The sequence below is a fragment of the Triticum urartu genome, chromosome 4A (assembly GCF_056163025.1).
Source record: "Triticum urartu cultivar PI428250 chromosome 4A, HENAU_Tu73, whole genome shotgun sequence".
NCBI lineage: Eukaryota > Viridiplantae > Streptophyta > Magnoliopsida > Poales > Poaceae > Triticum > Triticum urartu.
In genome coordinates, this window is record NC_141876.1 from 296,300,350 (window position 1) to 296,322,295 (window position 21,946).

General features: G+C 43.9%; 2 long non-coding RNA genes and 1 pseudogene across 4 annotated transcripts; 1 reads left to right on the forward strand and 2 right to left on the reverse strand.

The window, feature by feature from the left end:
- Positions 1–719: 719 nt before the first annotated feature.
- On the forward strand, positions 720–1,920 carry LOC125553741 (uncharacterized). Its single transcript, XR_007304177.2, has 2 exons — positions 720–1,571; positions 1,676–1,920. It is a non-coding gene; the product is annotated as an uncharacterized LOC125553741 (long non-coding RNA).
- Positions 1,921–9,710: 7,790 nt separating this feature from the next.
- Positions 9,711–12,956, reverse strand: LOC147975640 (uncharacterized). 3 transcript variants are annotated; one of them, XR_015600988.1, is made up of 3 exons: positions 11,992–12,851; positions 10,300–11,089; positions 9,711–10,124 (listed from the first exon to the last, which is right to left on the reverse strand). It is a non-coding gene; the product is annotated as an uncharacterized LOC147975640 (long non-coding RNA). The 3 variants fall into 3 exon arrangements; XR_015600987.1 differs by having other exon boundaries at positions 10,300–10,954; positions 11,992–12,845; XR_015600986.1 differs by having other exon boundaries at positions 10,300–12,956.
- Positions 12,957–13,106: 150 nt separating this feature from the next.
- LOC147975641 (uncharacterized) lies at positions 13,107–13,933 on the reverse strand (annotated as a pseudogene).
- Between the last annotated feature and the right edge of the window lie 8,013 nt (positions 13,934–21,946).

A 21,946-nucleotide genomic window follows, 5' to 3' on the forward strand; every position in this document is an offset into this window, starting at 1 on the left:
GCAGGCGGCCGAGGACTGCATGCCACGTTGATGGAGTCCGGGACGGCGCCGCGGGCAAAGGTGGTTTGCCGGCAGCAATTCTGGACCGGGGGGCAAGATGGAAGGTGGGAGCAGAGCATGGGGGTGGCCTCCGGTGGTTTCGGATCGGAAGGCGGGTCGTTTCGGGAGAAGGTGGGCAGTGGGTGGCCGTCGGCGATTCTGGATCACACCGCAGGGGAGGGGGGAGGGGGCGCACGGGAGGAGGACGGGGCGCGGCTGCGGAGGCCCGGGATGAGGCCAGCGGCGGGGCCGCGGGAGGAGCCCGGTGGCGGGTCTGCGGGAGGTGGACGGCGCTGCAGTAGAAGGTGGGAGGTGCAGGCGTGGTTGGCGTGGGGTGGGACTGGGAGGTTGACGGGGCGATTTTTCTTTTCGACCGCACCAGTCATTGCTTTCTCCAGAGTTCAGGAACATGTCTGTCGGGCCTATACAGGACGCCGTGATCCAAATAACTATTCTGATCCTGGGATCAGAATAGTGTTACTCTCTATATATATAGATAGATAGATAGATAGATAGATATATAGGGTGGGTCTATTCTAATAACACCCCTTAAGACTTATTCTGCTAACAGTATCTCTTATTCTGCTAACACCTCTTCCTCCCCCCACGCTCGTGCCCAACCTACCCACCATCCACCCACGAGCCACCGCGCCCTTCCCACCTTCTTCCAGCATGCAGCCTACTTCCCCACTAACCCCCGACCCCCACCTTATTCTTCCCTGTACTACATCCATGCTCCCACCCGCGGCCGCACTCCCAACCCCCACCTACCCCGCGCCCACCACCACCCACCTAGCCCGTACCCCGCCACCCCCCGGTGCCCCACCAAGCCCCACCACCTCCCTCCGGTTCTAACCAGCACAATCGACGCTGCACCACCCCACCCAGCTTCTACCCCCGTCGGCGGCGGCGCACCCGCATCCGGCTTCTTCCCCCGCTGGCGCCGCCCTACCAGCATCCGGCTTCTTCCAGCGCCGGTGCCGCACCACCCGCATCCGGCTTCTTCCCTGCCGGTGTCGCCGCGCCCGCATCTGGCTTCTTCCATCGTCGGCGCCGCCACGCACCCGGCCATGCGCCACATGGGGAGCGACCTCCTCAACTCATGTGCCTACGTCCTCGCACCATCCCATGTGTGCCTTACATGACCACCGCACTGGGCGAACCGCCGCTCCTATGCCTCCCATCCCCAGCCCAGATCCGCCTCCATGGACGGTTGGATCCGCCTGAATGGTGCGTGGCACGGCCACTGCCTATCCCCCACGCGACCTTCTCCCTCCTCATGAGCTCAACCCCTTCCCCAAATTACTCTCTCTGGCAGCCAACCTATGCGAGGTTGTCTTCTTCTCTGGTAGCCGTCGCACCAGTGACTCGCGGCATGCAGCTCGCGTGCGCGTGTAGGTGTAGCTCGCGGGCGCATCGTGTGTAGCTCGCTGGACCAATCTGGAGGTTCCCCTGGGCCTCCTCTCCCCACTGCATCGCCCTTCCCCGCGGCCTACTGCAAGCATGGCGAGTAGAGCATCAGGAGCCTCATGGTGCTCTTCTGCACTTCATTGATTTTCTGCTTTTCTGAACAAAAAAAGTGCAAATGAAGTCCGCTGTGGTTTGCTATTGAGGTTCATTTTACTTATTTTTGCAGGAAAGGTGAAGTGATGCAGTTCGGCTGGATGGCTCGTTCCTTAATTTTGTTGTTGTTGAAAACTACACTTCATTAGTTCATTGTAAAAACTGCAGTTCATTACCACGATGGTTAGTTTTGTCTTAGTGAAAGCTTAACCCGTAGAATTATGTGCAGTTCGACCGGTGGAGAGTGCAGATATTGTATGGGTGTGTGGTTGTGTAAAACTATCAGTACTTGTGTATGCTTTGTAGCACACTTTGTTCTCTTGCGTTGTTCACTATATAACTTTTCAGTGGTCCACTTGGCAAAAACAAACAAGAACATCTCAAAGCAGCTCACTTCTTATTAGATGTAGTTCGCTCTGTCCCTACGGTCCACTTCCAAGCCCAATGCTCAACGTGATGTGCACTTCACCTCGTTTCGGAAAATTTGGTAGTCTTGAGGTTCATTATTCGTAGTATTGCAGTTCACCAACGCTCGGCGTGAACTGCACTTCGCTTTGTTTCGGGAAATTTGGTAGTCTTGAGGTTCACTATTCGTAGTATTGCGGTTCACCAATGCTCGGCGTGAAGTGCACTCCACCTTGTTTGTGAAAATTTGCGTCCCACAAAAAAGAAATCATGCAGTCCACTTATCCGTCTTATGAAGTGCGGTTTTTAGGGTTTGCTGTCTAATGCAGTACGACGATTTTGGTGTCACGAAAAAACAGAGTGTCCGCATTTCGTTAAAATCAAAATTGCTCTTAAACCGTAAGGAATCAGAGAGAATGTCCTACATGAAAAAGTTGCCCCTCATCGATATCTTTCCAATGGCGTATCACTTGAATCATTTCGACCAGTGGTTTGTAAAAATTTCGCGAAAACGGCTCCTGGCTCTCGTCGTCAGTCGAACGATTTTCAAAATGAACTTAAAACTGTAAGGAATATCAAAAACATTTCGGCACATGAAAGTTGCGCCTCGTCCGTAGCTTTCCGATGGAGCATCATATGCCTCGTTTCGACAATCAGTTCAAAAACAGGAGAGAAAACAATGCCAAAAATTGCAAAAATTTCAAAAAACTGAATTACGCGATTTAGTAAATTTAAAACTGCTCTTAAACCGTAACGAGTTAGAAAAAATAATAGATATCAAAAAGATGCGCCTCGACGATAACTTTCCAACGATGTATCATTTGTTTCATTTCAGCGAGTGGTTTAGAAAAAACATGAAAAAACGCTCACTGTCACTAGTCGTGCGCCGCATCATTTTCAAAACTGCTCTTAAAACGTGTGGAATTTCAAAAAGTGTTCAACATGACGAAGTTGCGCCTAATCCATAGCTTTCCAACCGTATATTACACGCTTCATTCTGATAAACAGTTCAAAAACTAGAGCAAAAAATGTACCGAAAAATACTGTGTGCAGTTTTTTCGACGCAAAGTTCACTATTCTCTGTATTGCAGTTAGGGATGTAAATGGTACGGATAATTTCCGCGCCGAATCCGCATCCGCATCCGTTTTTGAGGATATGGTATGCAATTATGTGAATCCGCCGGATATGGATGCGGATACGGATTTCGGTCAATCGGATATCCGGCGGATATGGTAGCGGATATGGTATCACTAGTATCCGACGGATGTGGATTATCCGCTATTTTTTGCGGATTATCCGAGGTAATAAAACCAGATTATATCCGATAAAATAAGCCCAGACGAGCTGGTCCTGTGGTCCATATGCCCACCCATTTAAGTTAATAATTGTTGATTTGCAGTCACCCCATATACTCTACCATAATCTCGTACGCAATCACCGCTTGTAAAATTGGTAGCACATCGGCCGACGGCGATAGCGCATCATATCATATCCCTCTCTACATCGTCATCTTGCATTGTTGCTTCTCCCCGGCCGCCAGCTGCATCTTTGATCTCTCGATAGTCTGGTGGTTGAACGATGGTCAAATATGCCCGTGGCCAATCAGTTGGTGCCAACAATGGAGGTAAGTGAATTCGTAGATGCACATAGTCTTGCGCAAGTTAGAGCAACGATGATCTATGATCATGTCCGGCTGTCAATGGACGCCGTGAGCAGCAGCACGCCCACACCACGGCAAAAGGCACTCCAACATCATAGAGCCTCGACGGGCATGGCCGACGCTTCTCATGAGTCACGGCCATGATCGGCAGCCTGGAAGCGACGATGGGAAACGTCCGTCGCCTTGATGGCGATCTGCATGGATCCGACGTGGGTTCGCATCGACGCAGCTCGCCGTTGGTAACACGCCGATAGAACTTGACCAGTAGCACGTACGCACATACTCCTCTAAACTCACCAGGTTGAAAGCAATGAATCCAGTAGCTAGCTCTAGAAATCAATCCGATTGCTTGCTTGCTTGGGCCTTGGGTTAGCTTCTTGCACCTACATGTCTTGCTGAATCAATGTATCTATGGTCAGACCCTCACAATCTCTCTCGTCTCTGTCTTCTTTTTGTGGACTCACACACATGCTGTGTTTTAGAAAGACGTATGCTTCAGACTTTCAGACAAAAACAGAGTAACTGAAAAACAGAGGAGACAGACAGAGACAGTAGTATTTGGTTTCGGCCAACACTTATTCCTGAACATTTATACAAAATCTTGTACAGTACGTGCATCTTGAATTAGTCATCTATGTATAGTACGTGCATCTTGAATTAGTCATCTATGTATAGTACGTGCATCGATGCATTCAATATCTGATGCTTGATGTTTTTCTTCTCACTATATACACGTACTCTAAGAAGTTACAAATTAATCATGTGGATATATACACCTCAGAACTGATGCATGTGTGTTCGAACTACTTAATTGTCCACAGCCAAGTATCAATTATTTCTCTTATTGTCAAGTGTAGCATCTAATGATCTAATATCTCTTATCATTCTCACAGGGTGATGCCAGTGGATTGGAAGAACACCATGTTGAAGAGAAATCAAGGATGATTACCGGCTTCTACGTACTTGATCGGATACTTGCCTTTCATAATAAATAAAAACTTTGATTGAATTAAATATTTCTTAAGTACGACCTTCGTCTTGGACACTATGTGTAATGCTATGAGCATATTATCGGTACTGCATATTGTTGCTATACTGGTGATTTATAACTTTAAAACGCCACTCTCTAGTGTTATGCGCTTGGATGAAAACATGTTTTCATATTGTTTGCTTACTAGAAATAAATCATGTATTTGCACGTATCATCCGATAATTTTTGTCCGTTTCCGGTCCGAATTTACTCCACCTTCCCTCCGAATCCGTAGTCCGACATAATCTGCATTCGAATCCGCATCCGGTCATTATCCGCTCCGCTTCGAATCCGGCCAAAAATATGGTAAAGGATATGGTACAAGCATTATCCGATCCGATCCGATCCGTTTACATCCCTAATTGCAGTACCCTTGCGATAGAAATTGCAATGCCTTTGCATTGAGTGTGCAGTGCAGAAGTGTTATAGAATAATTATTCTGCTAATATTAGCATATATATATACTATTCTGATCACAACCTGAACTTTCTGAGTTACACAGCCTGAACTTCCCTTGTAGGAACCCGACCTTCAGGCTATCTTCGTAACCGTGTCTCACGAATTATTTTGGTCAGTCATGTTCTATTTGATGTAAGTGTAATCTACTAACGATTTTTAGCAACTAAATGTCTGTTTTAAATAGGAATCTTGCTCGTTGGCGGATTTTGCTCTAGGGTCGTGATGAACATGCGTCTGCTGCAATTTTACTGCCTGAGTTGTTCGACCTGAACTTCCCCCAGTGCTAGGTTGAATTTCGGCAAACATTGCCCAAATGAGGCTTGCGATATACCGTTGGAAAGCTATGGACACGAGTATCATGACCCAAGTTAAATTTTTGGTAAAATGTAAGTGATTTAAGAGCAGTTTTGAAAACCGTATTTTCTTCATACAAAAAACATGAATCATATTTTCGGTCGCATTTCTAAACTGTTTATCGGAATGAGGCAAATAATATGGCGTTGAAATCTGCTGCAAAACCGCTCCTTCCACATGTTGAAAGTTTTCTCTAATTCCCTATGGTTACAGAGTAATTTGAAAAATTGTACTATTTCGCAGACCGAACAGCCGAGTTCGTATTTTCAATGACATTTCTAAACGGCTAATCCAATTGAGGCAAATAATATGACATTGGAAAGCTTATGAAAATGCACTACTTTTTCATGTTGAAAGTTTTTTATAATTTTGAACGGTTTAAAATTAATTTAGAAAACGGTTCAAGTTCCTCCGAGTTTGTTTTTTCAAGCTAATTTTTTAACCGTAGGTCCGAATGTAGCAAATGATACAGCGTTGGAAAGCTTAAGGAAATGCGAAACTTTTTTGTATATATTGTTTCTCCCAATTCCTTAATGTTTTAAGTCAATTTGGAAAACAGCTAAAAACATTTTTTGGCCATGATTTTTACAAACTTTATCGGAATAGGCAAATAATATACCGTTGAAAAGCTACGGAAAATGCGGAACTTTTTCATGTAGATAGTTTTTTCTCTGATTCCTAGTTGTTTTCAAGTAATTTTGAAAACAACAAGAACATGCGTTCTGCCTTTATCACGAAACAGATTCTTCGAAAATGCACCCCGTGAAGAACTTGAACCTCTCAGCATGTCTACTTGAACTTCACTCTGTTTTTCACGTGTTTTTTTGCTCTTGGCTCTCCATCCACTCATCGGAATTGAGCAAGTGATATACCGATGGAAAGCTATTGTAAACACGCAACTTTCCTGTGTTGATCATTTTTTCATACTTGCGGCAATTTTAAAAGTTTTTCATCTGAAATTCATTCAGCGCAGTAGTTGAACTTCTTGTAGTTTTCACGTTGAACTTCTATGACGTATTTCCATTTGTAATTTTCTCATCCATTTGTCAGTGTTACACAAATGATATTCCTTTTGTACAAACCTCTCTCACAATAATTTTTTTAACTTTCTCTAATCGAGGACTTGAACTTACACAAATGATATTCCTGTCGTTTTGAAGTAAATTAGAAAATGGCGAGATCATGATTTATGCGTTCATCGTGAATGGAAATGCACTGCGTGAAGTAGTTGAATTTCTGGGGCATGTCTATTTGAACTTCACTCTGTTTTTGCCGTGCTGTTTTTTGCCCGTAACTCCCAAACCACTTACCGAAATTGAGCAAATGATATACCAATGGAAAGCTGTTGAATACTCGCAACTTTCCTGTGTTGATAAGTTTTCCATACTCTTGATGGTTCAAAAGAATTTTTTGAATACACAAAAATGTGTTTTAAACAGTATATATAAAACTTTTAAACCATCCATCAGATTATAGCATATAATATACCGTTGGAAAGCTTATGAATAGGAGCATATTTTTCATGTAGATAGGCGTTACAAATTCATTGTCATTTGAGAGCAGTTCTTAAAATGGCAAAAACAAAATCGTTTTTGTCTATTCTTTACATGTAATTGAAGGTCGGACGTCTCGCACTAGAGTTCTTGAACTTCACTAGGAGGAGCACGTGAACTTCTTGCAACAAACGTTTTAGGATTTTAGTTTTATATTCTTTTTATTCTCACTTGAAACGCAGTCCGTGTAGTAGTTGAATTTCCCGTTGTTTTCCCCTTGAACTTCTGTCTCGTATTTTTGTTCAACCTCTCTCACAAGACTTTTTGAACTTTCTCGGGCCGAGCACTTGAACTTCTAGCAATAAAACTTTTAGCCTTTGCTTTTTCATTCTTTTTTTCATACAAAATGCACACAGTGTAGTACTTGAACTTCTGGCAGCTATCAATCCGAAATTCTCTCGATTACATGAAAATATTTGAATTTATAGACATCAAAACGCGGAGAAGTTAAAAGGTTGTGTAACTTCTGGCGGTGTATTTTTAGAAATGTGAAAATTGGAGGTTTTTTAAAAACATCGAACTTCTTTGTTATTTGGAATTGAACTTATTGGTTTTTTTCTTTAGTAACTAGAAAAATCTGACTTTTTTCAAATAAATATCAAACTTTTCTGCTTTTTCCAATTGAACTTCTTGGTTTTATTCTCTAGAAACTAGAAAACCGGAGTTTTTTACATACATTTAACTACTCTGTTTTTTGGAATTGAACTTCTTGATTTCAATCTTTAGTATTGGGCAAAAAATGCCCAAAATGGCATTGTTTTTTTGTTTTTGTTTTTTGAGATTATAAATCCTAGGATTTAATATACTTTGAACTTCTCAGTTATTTTAATTTGAACTTCACATATTTTATTTTTTGAGTAAAGAATTGTGTTCGATTTTAATATAAACATCGAATTTGTCTTTTTTTCTATTTTTGAACTCCATGGTTTAATCTTTAGTATCGGGGAAAATCCTAGTTATTGAAAAAATGAGGAAAATCTTTTTAAACTTTTTTAGTTGTTCCCTTATTTTAATTCAGACTTATTAGTTTCATTCTTTAGTAACGAGAATGTGAGGTTTTTACAAACTTTGAACTTCTTAGTTTTATTCTTTAATAACGAGGAAAATCAAGTTTTTTGAACTTTCTTGTTTTAAAATTTTGAATTTCTTGGTTTTATTTTTAATAATGTGAAAAATCATAATTTTTATAGACATCGAAGTTCACCATTTTTTAAAATTGAACTCCTTAGTTTATTGGTTAGTAACGGGGAAAATCCTTTTTGATATAAATAATGAAACCGCACCGTTATTTTAATTTGAACTTCTAGTTTTTATAGAATGGAGGAAATCTGTCTTTATAAAATCTTTTAAAATGCTACTCTTTTTTAATTTGGACTTCTCTGATTTTTTTATAAACGGGGAAAATCCGTTATAAAGATTTTTGAAGTAGCTTTTTTTATTTGAACTTCTTGCTCAAATTTTTGACCTTCCAAATTTGGCTTTTAGATATTAAAAACTTCATTTTCTTAACGTGGACCTGCTTCGGTTTTTAAGTTTGAACTTCTTATAGAATTTTGTCGTGACATTTTTATGCTTTTTTTTGCTTTTCAGTGAAATGGTCTCGATGGTCTCTTTTTTTCATTTGATGATTTTTCTTCTTTATGTACTACACGTGAACTTCGGAATTTCTGAAACATGAACTTCACGCGCTATTATTTTTTTTTGAAAATCCATAGTTTTTATTCTTTGAATTCCATGTTTTTTTGTTTACATTTTTTTGTTTGAACTTCGATGTTCGTTACACCTGAACTTTCGAAATAACCCCTTTTTATACACATTTTTCTCTTGAATCCAAGGTCTGCAAAAACAATAGGAAAATTGGGGTCAATTCTCATAAGCAAGTTTCCCATGGGCAGTAATACATGAACTTCTCATGTAGAATACTATTTGTCTTTAACACTAGCGGGTGGAGCGTCACAAGTGGACGGCGACGCGCGTTGATGAACAGGAAGAGAAGGAAGATTGCTGATGCCAGGGGAAAGTCTGATTCGGTCGTCGCTGTAGTCCAAAGTCGGTTGCGAGTGCACCGGTGGTCGCCGTCTATGTCCATCGATCCCATCCATTTGACATGGTGTTTTTATGAATTTTAAACTGCTCTATGTTTTTAATTTGAACTTGGGTTTTTTGTTTAGTGAATTTTGTGGTTTTGTAATAAACATCTAACCGCTTTTCTATTATTTAAATTTGAACTTTTAGTTTTTTTAAACAATGCATCCCCATTTTTTTCCTATAAAACATTAACTACTCTGTGTTTTTAATTTTGACCTTTCTGGCTTTGTACGAAACATTGAACTTTTCTGTTTTTTAAATTTGAACTTCTCTAGTTTTATTTAAAGTTTTTTCAAAAATGGGGAAACCCATTTTTTTATAAACTTTTTAATCTGCTTTATTATTTTTTCATTTGGCGTTCCTTTTTTATAAACATTGGTACTTCTCTGTTATTTAGTTTTGAACCTCTAGTTTTTTTAAAAAAAAGAGAGAAAATTCATTTTTTTTAATTATTTTTGAACTGCTTAGTTTTCTAAATCTGAACTTCTTACATGTCCTTTTTTAAGAAATAACTAAAGTTACCAAAAAGAAATAAGAAAGTTACTAAGTCACGAGAGATGAACGTACGCACAAGCTTGTTCACGATCGATCGAGTCGTAAATACAACAAACACACGCGTACGGTACGTTAATGCGTCGCGTCGATGGATGGATCGGTTTTCCTTTGGACCTCGGCGCGCGCGCGCATTGCTCGGTCTCTCGCTGCTCCCTTTGGAAATAAAATGGTGTTTCTCACTTACATCCACTTGAAAATGGCAAGGTTAACTCGCAGCAGTGATCAGCAAACATGAGGCAAACTCGCCAACGGTGGTTTTTGTGTTTTCTTTTTTGCCTTGGCATTCCCCTGTAAGTTGTCCTGTTTTCCTTCTTGTCTAATCCAAACGAGAGCTCTGCTAGTTCCTTTCCTCTCGGAGAAACGCCAAGCTTCAGAGGTTGTGGTCTTTCCTTCAACTTGGAGTAAAAACACGGGGATCTGCATGATAACAACGCCCCATGGGTATATCATGCATGTTTAATATTTATTTACAATTTCAGTACAGAATGAAGGGTGGAAGCAATCTTTTCCACAATAATAAAGCTGCATGCATGTATATTGTAGGGATATAAGCGCTCGTGTACTACTGCACTTGTTCACCAAAAAAGATTACCTGAATCAAACAATATCATTGCCTTAGAGAATGCAGGCCCTGCAGCTGGTCGTAGTAAACTTCTTGCGTTAGTGGCATGCAGTTTCTTTCGGCAGGTCCGAAGCTGGACCGAGGTGTTGCACAGCGGCATCGACCCTGTCCCTGGAGTACATCGCACCACTGCTTCTGCGTGCTGCTCCGGCACGGCATGGACGGCGTGTGCCCCGACAGGCGGCACCTTACTTGCTCTGTCGTCCTCCAACCATGCACCGCCACGTACTGGGTCGGGTGTGCCACTTCTGTATTTACTATGTATCAAAATATAACATATTTTTGCAGTTCCTGTTAAACTACAAAAACGTCGTATATTTTGGTACGGTACGCAGGGAATAGTTGATTTCTTTGTTGTACAGCTTGCAACCTTAACTAGCTCAACTCCGAGATCCAACGATGGCGGTGGATGGTGGTCAGAGCCAGGGACCGCGCAGAGCTCGGGACGAGAAGCCTCCGCATGGCACTGGATGAGCGGCGACCGGTGGGATCCATGGCCTGGCGATAGCACACGAGTGGTCCAAGGGCCCTGCGGCAGCTGGATCCGAGGGTAGTGCCTGGAGGAGGCTCGCCGGCTGTGGCGGAGGAGGGTCACACGCCGGCCGTTGGGGAGGAGGGGAGGTTGCTGCACTCCAAAGCCAACTACATCACCAAAGTCATCCAAAAAAGTACAGGGAAGCAGCAGCAGTGTGTAGGAGGCTGCATGCAATTCACAACTACCGTATGCAATTCACACACGCACAAATGTCGCAGCTGCTACCTGCAATGCTAGTACACTTTTAATAAAGAATTACTAAAGTGGCTTTCATAAACATTGAACCGCTATTTTATTTAAATTTGAACTTCTATAAAAATGAATAATGGATCTCTCTATCCATTACCATGAAGTACATGAAGGAACCTATCAGGAATTAACACAAACACATACTGTGCACACGCCATGGGCATCCACTGATACTTTATGCATCAAATTGCACATCAAAAAAGAAGAAAATGCATCAGGGTCACAAATTTGAAGCTCCAGGAGACATCACGACCAACTGCACAACGTGCTATTGATCTCCACGGGCTCTGGGCACAACTTTCTTCTGGATTGCAAGTCGTTCAGTGCTAATTATCCAGTGCCGGTGGCTATGGGCATCTAGTGGCAACTACTCTACAGTGGCACAATCGAGAAGTATTTTTGTATAATGCAAATTATCATGCCTGTTAAGCAGGCCCTCCCTATCGACCATTCTGTTTTCAAACTGGAGTGAACTTTGTTAGCATTCAAATATTTTTTCCCTAGAACGCGCTGAACTACATTTCTTCTTCTTTTCGAACGTGCAAGAAGATATAACTTTTGCCCACATATGTATGGAAATTAATGGTGCCGCAGAAAGGGCAGAATCCAAAAGCCTGGAGTAAAATTCAGTGGTGTTGAACATATCCCTGACTGAAAATGGCTCATACTATCTTGCAACATCTCACTAAACTAAAATCTGTGTGAATCTGTCCACTGATTACTAAGGTTCCTGATAGAAACATCCCCTGGTTGTATGTTGTTGAACTTCCTTTTTTTGCTAATTTTTTTCCCTAAAATCAGTAGATAATCATCCTTTTATTCATATTGCTAACTGAAACATAAAGAGAGAACAAAGAGTTGTGTTGAGAGAGATGCACCTGCTGCTACCTGTAGCTAGGAGAGAAGGGGAAATAAGCAAGGGTGTAGCGACCTCTCCCTGTGGAAATCAACAAGAGGTGCACCTGCTACATCCAGCTGCTCGTGCTCATGCTCTACCTCTCCCTGGGACGGCTCGTTTTCTTCTTCCGCTGGAGCAGCTACCCAGGGGCGGCCGGTGCTAGAGTAACCAGCAATGGTGGGGCGGCCGATGTAGCAGCAGGAGGGCAGTGGTGGTGGCGTTGGGGCTCGTGGGTGCACAACACACAGTGGCCGTGGCATGAAGCTTGGGGCTGGACGCCCCTTTGTACCTCGATGGCCGTCGCGGCTCAAATCTTCCAATGCTGCAGTTCAAACACCACTGTAGAGGAGGGACTCAGCTCAAATCCTCCCATAGTCCCATACCTCGATGGCCGGCGATGGGTGGTGGTGGTCACCGAGATCGAGGGAACCCCCGCTGGCGCTGGCCGCATCTGGGTGGCGGCGCTGTCATCCTACGGCGGGGATGCCGGCAGCCGTCGGCGCGCGGTGGAAGGTGAGGGTACGGGGCGAGACTGCGGCATCGTCGCCTATTGAGGGTGGGGCGGGGACGGCGGCGTCGTCGCCTGTTGGGGGCGGGGCGGAGACGGCGGCGCCGGTTGGGGGCAGGGTGGTGTTGGCGGCGCCGATTAGGGGCGGGGTTGGGGTGTCGGGCGCGATTGGGGGTGGGGCGGAGGCAGCGTCCTGCTTGGGGACGGGGTGGTGGCGCTGACGCCGGTTGGGGGTTGGGCGGTGGAAACAGGTGGAGGGGCCGGCGGCGATGCACTGGTGGGGAGAGAGTCGGGAGGTTAGGGAATAGAGAGATCGTATGGTGGCTGAGTTTTTCTTTTTCCTTTTACTATTTCTATCGGTTCGCGGCGCTCTAATCAGAATAGTGTTATTATCTTTACCTATCTCTTCCTAATAATAAAGCGCCGAGTGCTTCTGATCATCCGTCGTCGCGAGTGTTATTATCTTTTTGGCAATGCAACCCGCAGTCCCTTTATAAGTGGATCCAAGAAAACGCTTCATTTTTACAAAAGGGCCCTGGAATTTGGTATATTCAACCCGCAGTCCATATGTCTGGTTCAGGATCGGGTCAACGCGCGGTGGCACGAGCGGCTGAGGGCGGCGGAGCGGCTCGATGCAGAAGGGCGGCGGTGGATGGAGCTTGAAGGGGCCGGATCCATGCGCGGAAGGTGCTTGGGAGGCGGATTCAGAGGCCGGCAGTGATGCGGGGGTCACCGGTGACGACGAGGAAGACTGGCGGCGAGGCTTCCCGGGCGTATCCATGGCATCAGCGGGTCCTGGGGAGAAAGAAGACAGGGAGGTGAGGCCGTGAGGGAGAGAAGAAGGGAGATAGGAGGGGCGGTGGGGCGACCTAGGCAGGAGCTCGCCGGAGCCAGGCGACGGAGGACGGGCGCGGGAGACAGAGGGATCCAGCGCTACGACGCGAAGTCCTTGCATGTGGAGAAGGGCCTCATGGCTGGCAATCCTGTGCCGCCTTGGCCTCAGCCTGCTCTTCGCCCGCCTTGCTCGCCGCCTCCAACTCTTTCGACACCTCCATCGCCATTGACGTCGCCGGGCGGGAGTACACCCATCCCTGTCTAAAGCGGCTCCAAGAGGATGACCAACAATGTCGGGGTAGCACTGTTGTGTTCTTCACGGAACACGGCAGTTTGTGACGGCAACCATGGTGTGGGTCGCGACTCGCAACCAGGTCCAGGGCGACGGCAGCACGAGGCTTCGGCGAGCAGCAGCATGCGGCGCCGACGAGCAAGAGCAGTAGCAGCGGCAGCCCATAGCGGTGATGGGCGTCGAGGAGAAGCAGTTACTGTCCAAGTGGAAGCGGGGTGCACTTGCCAGAGAATGCACCAGTGGTGATGGACATGGTCTGCGTCCCCATATCTCTAAATCCCTTGGCATTCATCGGGGTAGCCAGGCATGCATTTGATTGCTGCTTTCGACAAAATCAACAACTTCTTGCCATGGTTTGATATAGGTAATTAAGTGGATGGACGGTTTTGGGTTCAGGAGGAGCCGTGAGATTGCCATGTATAGTGAAACAAGCGTAAAGGTAATTCCAATAATAATTAGGCATAGACTTTCTGTTGATGTGATTTCAATCATAATTGCACCACCATGTTTATATTAACCAAAGATTACCACAAAGTGACAAAACAAACCACATATATTCAAGAGAAACTTACTCCAAGATTAGACAATAGGAAAACAGGATCACATCAAATTAATTCTTTTATCTAATTCTAAAACGATTCTAATGCTCAAACCTAGACTACTGATAGTTACTACACCTATAATTCAACTCTGAAGCGGCAACACTACCAGAGAAACAAAACTAAAAGATATACGAACATTAAAACATTGAGAAGAAGAATTTTAACTGTTGTGCTGGCTATGGGCGCCGGCAGCCGGAGGAGGTACAGTATGGAGGAGAAGGAGCGCAAGAGGGAGAGGTGGAAGGAAGGGAAGGGCCAGCAGACGTGGCATAGTCCGATTCCCAATGTGGGAGATAATTCAGAAATGAAAAAACAAGTCATAACTACCTATATGTAAAATATCATGCCACATTAAAGCAAATTCACCATCCATCTATTAGCGGCCTGATGAGTTAACTAAGGTTTCCCATTAACACAGTAAGATCTCACAAATTTACTATTCTGCTAAGCATATTGAGGTAGGCAGAACATATACCTCATCTGTTTATTTGAAGAGATTTCTGAGACCGTTAAATAGCAACAGAGCTTTAAGCTCACCGACGGCCCTCATGTGCATCAACCTCCTACGCAATATCTGCAACAAATCAATGGAACGAAATGTAAGACGCCAAGGAATAACCACATGACGTACAGAGAATTGTAGCCGAGGCCATACTACACAACCGCAAATGTGCACTAGTCATTTTGAAACCGACGCTAGAATTGAGACTAAACAAATCAGACCAGGAGATACTAGACATAATAGCTACCTAGCTTCATGAACTCAAAAACCAACACCAGCATTGAGACTCACATACGAGCAGAATGAAGCCTGTTCCTACAGTTGCATATTGCTCCAGAACTCAGTCCGATTACTCACTACAGCAAGACTGACACATTGGCTGAATGTAGGCAACCACAATCACCACCACATGGTGCGAGCCAAGTGCAAACAAGTGCTCTAAACCTCAAAATGTAGAGTGTTCTTCACATACTAGCACTGGAAATTCACAAGTCTATCTCAAACAACAGAGGAATAAACAGCATACCATCAAGCTCTTTTGGATTCATTTGAGGCCTAACCTCGCGTCCCATTTGGTTTCCTCATCACCTGAACAGCCTTCTCTTTTTTTCCTTATCCCCGGTGCACATCACGCAGCAGCACCTACATGAGGAAACCGCACTAGAGAAACGGGAAGAAAAGCAAATCGAACCAAACCGAACAAGGGGCAGCGGCACAAAGAGGAGAAGAGGGGCGATACAGGGCAATTTCAAGGCATTAATACACAAGACTATATGCGTCATTGGTTATAAGTACGCAATTCAGGGCATATTCCAGCGACAACATACCTGACTAAAGGAAACCACATAGTTTTGCAAGCAGATATTAACTTTATTGCAGGTTATTGTAGCCCTATGCTTTAAAAAAATTGACAGGATCTGCTTGTTTGTTTTTAACTGAATGTTTAAGACAATGGTCATACAAAGTTCTCCTACAGCTACGACATACTTGACCAAAGGAAACCTACATGTGTTTAAAAATCTGAATATTCACATGACTCAACTCCAAGCACGGGAATCTTCCCCTGTTCTTTAGAACTCTGCAACATACAAATCCATGTGAAACTAATTAGATGTGAAGGAAGAAAACCAGTCAGATTTCAGAAGATATAGAACTAATTAGATGAATACCTTAGTGGATGCAGTACTAGATGGATGCAGACTGCGTCGATGCCGAGGAGGCCAGACTGCCGGAGCACCGCGCCTGCTTGGCCTTGAGGAGGTGCTCGTCCATCCAGGTCCAGTCGTCGGCGGACGGCAGCAGGGGGGCAGGAGGAGAGAAGCGGAAGCGACTTGAGCGATAGCTGCGGGCTGTTGAGGAACCGCTGGGTGAGGCGCTCGGCGGTGGAGGGGGGGGAGCGAGAAGGTGAGCACCCGCCATGGTTGGAGAATGGGGATTAGAATCTGATGAGTAGGGAGAGGTAAGAGACCACGTTTTTTTCCTTTGATTGTTGGATAAATGCGCAGGTGTCTGAAGCAATGACTAACATCCAGTAGGACTAAGCAAGAGGCAGAGCGGCCACTCTGAACTAGCTTTTTTTTAGCAAACGACTCTGAGCTGGCTGCTATCAAAATAACACATCCACTCTCAATGGACCAAACACAAAAAATGGTGCAAAATAAATAAGACATGAAATATAATATTCAAAAAAATGTGAGTCACCATAAACATATTCCATTTCTAAAAATATTCTCAAAAATCTAAAAACAACTACTCAAAGTAAAATAATAATCATGTTTTACTAAACAATAAAAAAATAAAATTGATACTTTTTAATAGGATGAAATGAGAATGAGGAGCTCAAATAGGTCATAACAAACATTGTTAGGGTACGTCTAAATTACAAAGTCCAAAAAGAAATACTCAATGCAACCTTATTTCTAATGTTTCCAATACATAAAAATAGTTTAAAATATTTGAACAAAATATGTTCGTACTTTTAAAAACTACAAAAACCATTTCAAAATATACAACAGAAATATTTAATTTACATAAAAATATTATATAGAGAAATGTTCCTATTTACATAAGTTTTTAAACTACTCTTCACAAGGTTTTACATTTTAAATGGAAACATTAATTTTAATAAAAATAAGGAAATTTTCACTTTCAAAATTTATTTAAATTAGATATAGAAAATGGCAAAAAAACCATGAAGCAAGTTCTGCCACATTTATCGCCTGGTGCAACGCACGGATATTTGTACTAGTAATAAATAAAGCAAATTGGGTTTTTTTCGTCCGTCATGGCATTTTTCAGAAAAGTCCCTCTATTTCAGAGAATTCAACCCGCAGTCCTGTTTTAAGTTAAAACGAATCGTTATTTTCGTATTTTATACAAAAGTCCCTGTCTTTTCTTGAAATCAACCCGCCATTCGGATTTAAGTCACACCCGAACCGCTATTTTACATTTTTCGAAAAACCCTCTGATGTTTTAGATAATTCATCCGCGGATTATATTAAAGTCAAACAAATGTTCTTTAAAATCATCCATATCTTTTAAACCGTAACTCCGATTTGAACATGTTATATATGAAATTTGATTAGAAAAATTTGTAGAATATGAATATAAGATTATTTTTACCTGTTAATTATTTCTAAATATTATTTTGGAATATATTTGAGTCAAACCAAATGATTTTCTAAATTATCTGTATCTTTTAAACAGTAACTTCGATTTTAACATATTATATATGAAATTTTATTAGAAAAATGTGTGGAATCTAAACATGATGCTAATTTTACCTATTAAATATTTTTTGGAAGCAAACTTATAATTTTATAGCGCAAGATTCATTTTTTTCATACCGGCGGCGATCCGGATTTCAAATAAACACCCCACTATAACCATATACGGAAAATAAAATATCAATAACTACACATGCATACCTCTGAAAAATGTCGCGGGTGAAAACAACAGATTTCTCATCACGAGAGTGAGAGAAAGCGAGAGAGAGAGAGAGAGAGACGCCTTAAGATTAACCATATTCAACACATGTTTTTTGTTGTTTTGTGTGAACACCGAGGCCATCATCGGCGAGGGTGAGAAGGAGGATAAGCAGCAACACAAATATGATGCCTCAAAAAAATAAAAGAGATGGACCTATTGTGGTCTTGAGTGATGGTTGTTGAGTTAAGAGCGTGTTTTATGTTTTCTCTCCCGTTGCAACGCACGGGATTTTTTGCTAGTATATATAAAGAGTGAGACTATTCTGCAACCCCCTCTAGATTTCCTAAATAAGGTTATTCAGCAACCACCCCACTCCTACCTGTTTCTTTTCTTGAAGGGAGCGAGCGAGCGAGCTCCGGTCTGCCGCCGGCTGCAGCGCCAACACCTCTTACATGTTCCTTCCTCAGGCGCGCAGCGAGCGGAACAAGTGAAAAAAGGCACCACCAACGACCACCTCCTCACTTTCCTCTGTCAACCCGGTCAGGATCGGGATCGTGCCCTATCGCCTGAGCCCGTTCCCCTCCTACTCCGGCTGCCTGCCTCGCCCGCCTCGAGCTTATCGCCTCCGTGCACCTCCCCGTACCCCACCTCTCTCCCTCCTAGCGCCGGTTCGTGCCCCACCTCTCTGCCTTCATGCGCCATGTCTCATCCCGACCGGCCACCTTCCCCGGTTCATAGCCCCCGGTGCGCTCGTCCCCTCGCCGCCGGGCCACGCAAGCCGGGCTCGCCCTCGCTGTCTTCGTGGAGCCACGCGGGAGCACGGGCGCCATGATGACTGTATGGCAGCTACCCCTGCTTCTCCGGTGATGACCACCACGAGCCTGACCATGCTCCCCAGCAGTGGACCTGCCTGCCACTGTCGTGCACATCTCCTGCTCCACCTATAGCCACTGGTCGGCGCGCCTCTTCACCAGCATCCTCTCTCTGGCCTGGTTCCCATCCACGAGATCTGACCGATGGACTCGTCGTCGCCACACGGTGGCCTCCGCCTTTCTCCTCCCACGGTGGCCTCATTCTCGCCATCACCACCCAGCCAACCCCCTCCACCCTTGCCTCTAGTGCCACCACTCCCCCGACCTCATGCTCGGTTGGCCATGGCCATGGAGACCGAGGAAGCCTCCCCTCTTCCATTGCTCTCCAAATTGCCGGCTGCTGCTTCCCTCTACCTCCTAGTCTGGCACACGACTCCGACGTGGCTCCTATTGGGGAACGTAGTAATTTCAAAAAAATTCATACGCACACGCAAGATCATGGTGATGCATAGCAACAAGAGGGTAGAGTCGTCCACGTACCCTTGTAGACCGTTAAGTGGAAGCGTTATGACAACGCGGTTGATGTAGTCGTACGTCTTCACGATCGACCGATCGTCAGTACCGAACGTACGGCACCTCCGCGTTCAGCACATGTTCAGCTCGGTGACGTCCCGCGAACTCACGATCCAGTAGAGCTCGAGGGAGAGTTTCGTCAGCACGACGGCGTGGTGACGATGTTGATGAAGCTACCGCCGCAGGGCTTCGCCTAAGCACCGCAACAGTATAACCGAGGTGGATTATGGTGGAGGGGGGCACCGCACATGGCTGGGAGAGATCAATGATCAACTTGTGTGTCCTAGGGTGCCCCTGTCCCCGTATATAAAGGAGCAAGGGGGGAGGCCGGCCGTCCCTGTAGGGCGCGCCAGGAGGAGGATTCCTCCTCCTAGTAGGAGTAGGACTCCCCTCTTTCCTACTCCTACTAGAAGGGGGAAAGGAAGGAGAAGGAGAAGGAAAGGGGCCCCCCCTTTCTAGTCCAATTCAGACCAGAGGGGAGGGGGCGAGCGGCCTGCCCTGGCCGGCCCCTCTCTCTCCCTCTCCACTAGGGCCCAATAAGGCCCATTAACCCTCGGGGGGTTCTGGTAACCCCTCCGACACACCGGTAAAATCCCGATTTCACCCGAAACTCTTCTGATGTCCAAATGTAGGCTTCCAATATATCAATCTTTATGTCTCAACCATTTCGAGACTCCTCGTCATGTCCGTGATCATATCCGGGACTCCGAACTACCTTCGGTACATCAGAACATATAAACTCGTAATACTGATCGTCATAGAACTTTAAGCGTGCGGACCCTACGGGTTCGAGAACTATGTAGACATGACCGAGACACGTCTCCGGTCAATAACCAATAGCGGAACCTGGATGCTCATATTGGTTCCTACATATTCTACGAAGATCTTTATCGGTCAAACCGCATAACAACATACGTTGTTCCCTTTGTCATCGGTATGTTACTTGCCCGAGATTCGATCGTCGGTATCTCAATACCTAGTTCAATCTCGTTACCGGCAAGTCTCTTGACTCGTTCCGTAATACATCATCCCGCAAATAACTCATTAGTTGCATTGCTTGCAAGGCTTAAAGTGATGTGCATTACCGAGAGGGCCCAGAGATACCTCTCTGACAATCGGAGTGACAAATCCTAATCTTGATCTATGCCAACTCAGCAAGTACCATGGGAGACACCTGTAGAGCACCTTTATAATCACCCAGTTACGTTGTGACGTTTGGTAGCACACAAAGTGTTCCTTCGGTATTCAGGAGTTGCATAATCTCATAGTCATAGGAACATGTATAAGTCATGAACAAAGCAATAGCAACAAACTAAACAATCATCGTGCTAAGATAACGGATGGGTCAAGTCAATCACATCATTCTCTAATGATGTGATCCCATTAATCAAATGACAACTCATGTCTATGGTTAGGAAACATAACCATCATTGGTTCAACGAGCTAGTCAAGTAGAGGCATACTAGTGACAATCTGTTTGTCTATGTATTCACACATGTATTAAGTTTTCGGTAATACAATTCTAGCATGAATAATAAACATTTATCATGATATAAGTAAATATAAATAACAACTTTATTATTGCCTCTAGGTCATATTTCCTTCAGTCTCCCACTTGCACTAGAGTCAATAATCTAGTTCACATCTTTATGTGATTAGTTCACATCTCCATGTGACTAATACCCAAAGGATTTATTAGAGTCAATAATCTAGTTCACATCGCTATGTGATTAACACCCAAAGAGTGATCATGTTTTGCTTGTGAGAGAAATTTAGTCAACGGGTCTGCCACATTCAGAGCCGTATGTATTTTGCAAATTTTCTATGTCTGCAATGCTTTGCACGGAGCTACTCTAGCTAATTGCTCCCACTTTCAATATGTATCTAGATCGAGACTTAGAGTCATCTAGATCGTGTAAAAATCTTGTATCGACGTAACTCTTTACGATGAACTCTTTTATCACCTCCATAACCGAGAAATATTTCCTTAGTCCTCTAAGGATAATTTTAACCGCTGTCCAGTGATCTACTCCTAGATCACTATCGTACTCCTTTGTCAAACTCAGGGCAGGGTATACAATAGGTCTGGTACATAGCATGACATACTTTATAGAACCTATGACTGAGGCATAGTGAATGACTTTTCATTCTCTTTCTATTTTCTGCCATGGTCGGGTTTTGAGTCTTTACTAAACTTCACACCTTGTAACACAGGCAAGAACTCCTTATTTGACTATTCCATTTTGAACTACTTTAAAATCTTGTCAAGGTATGTACTCATTGAAAATATATCAAGCGTCTTGATCTATCTCTATAGATCTTGATGCTCAATATGTAAGTAGCTTCACCGAGGTCTTTCTTTGAAAAACTCCTTTCAAACACTCCTTTATGCTTTCCAGAAAATTCTACATTATTTCCGATCAACAATATGTCATTTACATATACTTATCAGGAATGTTGTAGTGCTCCCACTCACTTTCTTGTAAATACAGGCTTCACCGCAAGTCTGTATAAAACCGTATGCTTTGATCACTTTATCAAAGTATATATTCCAACTCCGAGATGCTTGCACCAGTCCATAGATGGATCGCTGGAGCTTGCACACTTTGTTAGCACCTTTAGGATTGACAAAACCTTCTGGTTGCACCATATATAACTCTTCTTTAAGAAATCCATTAAGGGATATAGTTTTGACATCCATTTTTCAGATTTCATAAAATGCGGCAACTGCTAACATAATTCAGACAGACTTTTAAGAATCAATATGAGTGAGAAAATCTCATCATAGTCAACACCTTGAACTTGTCAAAAACATGTTTGCGACAATTCGAGCTTTGTTGATAGTAACACTACTATCAGTGTCCGTCTTCCTCTTGAAGATCCA